This window comes from Sminthopsis crassicaudata, chromosome 3, assembly GCF_048593235.1.
Source record: "Sminthopsis crassicaudata isolate SCR6 chromosome 3, ASM4859323v1, whole genome shotgun sequence".
In the NCBI taxonomy this organism is placed as follows: domain Eukaryota; kingdom Metazoa; phylum Chordata; class Mammalia; order Dasyuromorphia; family Dasyuridae; genus Sminthopsis; species Sminthopsis crassicaudata.
In genome coordinates this window covers 39,364,103-39,368,795 of record NC_133619.1, presented here as the reverse complement: position 1 = coordinate 39,368,795, position 4,693 = coordinate 39,364,103, and positions in this window count along the sequence as shown.

The following is a 4,693-nucleotide window of genomic DNA, read 5'->3' as shown; positions in this document are numbered from 1 at the left end:
AAACAGTATCATCAACCCAGTCACCAAAAATCTGTAATGGATTCAATCCTGGTGAATAAGAATAATTAAAGTTATTTGATCAGATGCAATATCAATTGAATTGAATCATTTCATGAAATCTTTTCAAGAAACACTTTTTTTTTAAGACTTACCATATATAAGGCACTGTGCTAGGTTCCAGGGATACAAAGACAAAATGTAAACAGACTCTACTTTTTGGAAGGTTACAGCTTACTAGATATGCAACGTGTACAGAGATAAGTAAAATACAAGGTAATTTGAGGAGGGAGGGAATACTAACTCCTGGGGAGGCTAAGAAAGGTTTCACTGGGGAAGTGAAACTGGAGCTGAGTCTTGAAGGAAAAGGATTCTTTGAGGGGAAGGGGAAGACACAATGCATTCTGGACATGGAGGATATCTTATGCAAATATGGAGAGATGGGCTATTGAATGGTGAGGTTGGTTCACTTTGCTGTAATACTGAGTATGTATGCTGAACTGATGTGAATTGAGACAGGAAAGGTAAATGGAGACTAGATTCTAGCAGACCTGAAATGCCAGGATAAAGAATTTATATAGAGACAATAAGGTAGTTTCTGATTTAAAAAGAAGAAGAAGAAGAAGAAAACATAGATTTATGATTTAGGAAAATTATTTTAGTAACAAATAGGAGATTCTGGAAACAACACAGCTTCTGTTACAGTGGTTAAGGTCAAATGTGACAAGAGGCTAACTGGAGTATCCACAATAGGTTAATATCAATATTGAAAGGAAGACTTATATCTAGTTGATTTTGTGGATTTTGATGTCACTGGACCCTCACAAAAACCAAGTTTTAAATTCAAAAAATTTTCATTAATTCATACTATTAGGACATGCCAGAAAAAAAATTTATAGCAAAATTTAAATTATAGTTTAATTACCTGAAATTACAAGCTATGGCTCAAATTGGATAGCTTAGTAGAGACTCTTAGATAGCTGGCTTTATTGACTGTATAGTAAGGATTCTAAACTATTAATAGATACTTTCAAGGGGTTTGGAACATGGGCTTTCACATGTGGTCAGCTCACTTAGTTATTTGCTGACAAAGATGTTGATTTGGGTTTGATTCAGCATTTTAGAGCATTTGAAATTTTCCAATATTTATAAATTAAGAAACTAACCCTAAATGCACCCTGAGCTAAACTCTGATGTAAAAGAAATGAATTGAGCATTCAGTTGGCCCTGCACAAATCAGAGAGCATCAGGCTTCAGATCCTGCTTTTCTTTCTTTGATGTCTTTCCTGTTCTTTCTGTCAGTCACCCTCTCCACCTCTAGGAAGCTAATAATATTTCACAATTTCCAGAATGTTTCCTTATACTTTTAAATGATAAAAAGAATAGAAATAGGATGGATGAGAAAGGACAAGTGGGTTCCAAACTAAAGAATATCCCACAATAATTGCCATTATACAATTCATTTCTAATCAGGAATGTTCTTCAGCTATTTGTTATGAAGAGTCATCTGCTTAATATCTGTGGCCAGATTCAGGACAGTTTTAATTTCTTCTTGTGAGATAATATTTGTGAAACACTTGGCACAGTGGCTAGTACATAGTAAGTGCTTAATAAATGCTCATTCCTTTCTCTTCCCTCCCTTCTTATACTCACGTCACATCAAGCCTGCATTTGTAGGAATAGAACATTGAGGTTGCTGTTGTTGTTTGTGCTCCATTCTTGAAGAGGGCCCATGACATCAGGGAGGTGATGTCCTGACATGCAAGTGAATTGGATTTAAGCAAGGGAGGGCTATGCAAGGTCAGCTGACCCACTTTCTCCTCAGAGCCCTCTGGGTCCAGTGTCCAGATATAGATCAAGACAACTGAAGATGGCTCTGGACCTAGTGGGAGACCTTCGTCTTTTTATACTAAGGTCTTTAATAAATCTGTTTGACTGAGGCAACATCCATTCAGTGAATAAAGCTAGGTAAGAAATGATAGAGTATTAAGAGCTATCAGACCCAAGAATGAGTCACTGACAGATTAACGAGAATATAAGCTCATTGAGGGCAGGGATGATTTTGTTTTGGTATCTCCAGTGCCTAATGAATAACCTCATACATAGTTAGCATTTAGTAAATATGTATTAAATTGCTAATAAGTATTTGTGTGTGAGTGTGTATGTGTGTGTGGCTGTCTCTCTGTCTTTCCTTTCTGTCTTCCCCTCTCCTCTCTCTCTTTTTCTTCTTCCTTTCCATCTCTTTGTTTCTATGTCTGTCTCTGTGCCTCTGTCTCTCCTCTCTATCTCTCTCTTCTCTCTGTGTCTCTTTGTGTTTCTCTCTTCTCCATTCCCCTTTTCTTCTTTTCCTTTCTCTCCAAATTTCAACAAATAAACAAATACATCAATGCTGTACCACAGCTAGTTTGTCAGAGATCATTTCGAATATAAGGAGCCACTTAGAATTGCTTCTCACCAAGAATCATATTTCCCCTACACATTGATTTGCATTCACAAGTGACTCTCTGACCTTCTCATTTATATCCCAAACATATCTCTAACCTCCCACTCCCACCAACTATAAAATAAATAGAGAACCTTAGTCTTCAGGTATAGAATAGTACAACAACCATTAGAAACAAAGTACACAGAACAAATACTGAAGAACTAATTCCCAAACAGGACAGGGAACTAAAGCAGAAAAAAACAAACACCAGGAGAAAGCATGCTGGGAGCAAACAAAGGCTCTCGGCTGTCAGGCCAAAAGCAAGAGGTCTTCAGGTCACCTGGGGCTCACCTGCCAAATAGCTGGGGGAGGTTGCCAGCTACCGAAGCTTTCTTGTAGTCTCAGGACCCCAATCTCTTCCTCCCTATCCCCTCTGAGAAGAGAGAGTGAGGGAGAGCAGCCTTAGAGCTGCTGTATCTGTGTCTTTAGTCCTTGGTACATAAATACTTTATTATTAAGAATATAAAAAAGAAGGCATTGCTAGAAACAAGGGAATCCAGAAGCCCTGCCTTAAAACTTGTCTAAAGATAGGAGAGATCTTAAAAAGCATCTTGTCTAACCCTTCTCTTTTTTACAGCTGAAGAAACTGAGTCCCAGAGAATGGATGTTATTGAAGATCATAGAGGTAGAGTTGGCAGAGATATGAGAACCCATTCCAATCTTCTCCTACAGATGAAAAAACTAAAGCCCAGAGTCCCACAATATATGTTTTAGGCTCAGGAAATGACTTGTTTAAGAACATATATTGATAAACCTAATTCTTTTGAATTAAAAGAAAAAATCTCCATGCTACTGAAACATGATCTGTTTTTCTCTGTGTTCTAGAGAGAACAGTGATTTTTGAGATCCTTTTGGATCTCATTCTGAGAATACAGATTTTTTTTGGAGTCAACCTTGGTTAAGTACTCACATTTGAACTCAGGTTCTCTGAATTCAGAGCCAGTAGTCTGTTCACTGTGCCACCTAGCTGTCCTAGAATAAAGATTCTTAATACAGAATTATTGACTTATAAGACTTTTCAGAATACAGAAATGGATTTTATTTTTCCTTTGTGAGGTAAAGTGAACTGGCACTCACATACATCAAATCTAAAATATCTACTGAGCACCCACTATGCACAGTAATAATTATAATAATTACCATAGTAATAGGGATTGACATCTATATGGGGCTTTAAGGTTTGGGCTAGTTTAAATAATAAATCATTGCATTAATTAAATACCATTAAATAATAAATCATAGTTGGAGGGATCTACCAAATCCTTTTGTTGTTCAGTCATTTTCAGTCATGTTTGGCTCTTCATGATCCAAATTTGGGGTCTTTGGATAAACTGAATTTTCAATTCATTTAAAGATGAGAAAGCAGAGGCAAACAAGGATAAGAGACTTGCTCAAAATCATGTAGCTAGAGAAGGTCTGAGGTCAGATTTGAACTTACAAAGGTGAATCTTCCTGACTCCAGCCTTATTATTCTATCCACTGTGCCACCTAGCTGCCCATCAAATCCTACCACTTTATGATGAAGAAATTAAGACCTAAAGAGGTCACTAACTTAACTGAGAAGCCAGGTTTTCTTGATTCTCAGCCCAAATCTCCATCTGCTATGAACACTGCTTCTGTGGATAGCACCTAGTCACCATGCAAGCTTTTTCTCCAAGAATTTACTCTAACCTAATAATGTTCCAAATAGAAGACATAATGGCTATCTGTTAAGTTGTTGAAAATTCTGGGACTTGGAAAGATGGAGATATGGCTCCCTGTGACTTGGTTCTCTAAGCCTACCACACTGGATGTGAAGAAAAATATGAGGGCTGTGTCTGTCCAGTAGATAGCCAACTTTCATGAACCCCTTGGTCCCAAATATGCTGGTATTTAGAACAATCTGCTGTTTCTTCTCTTTCCATTGCCTACTTATACAACTTCTCTGTGATTGTTCACAAACCATTTTTAATAACTGGATCTCTTATAAAAATTTTGTGTACACTCTATTTTTTTAACAAACTGGATCACTACCTGTTCCAAAACATTCGTTATTCCTTTTAATCTGCAAAACTTTGCTCACATTATTATCTGTTGAAATCCTTTGCTAATAAGAATATCTGACACTGAATTAGAGAGCTTTAAAGTTTGCAAATCTCTTAAGACACATTATCTCACTGACTTTCTGATATGCTGATCTAAAATTGAGAAGATATCTTCCCACAGAATTAC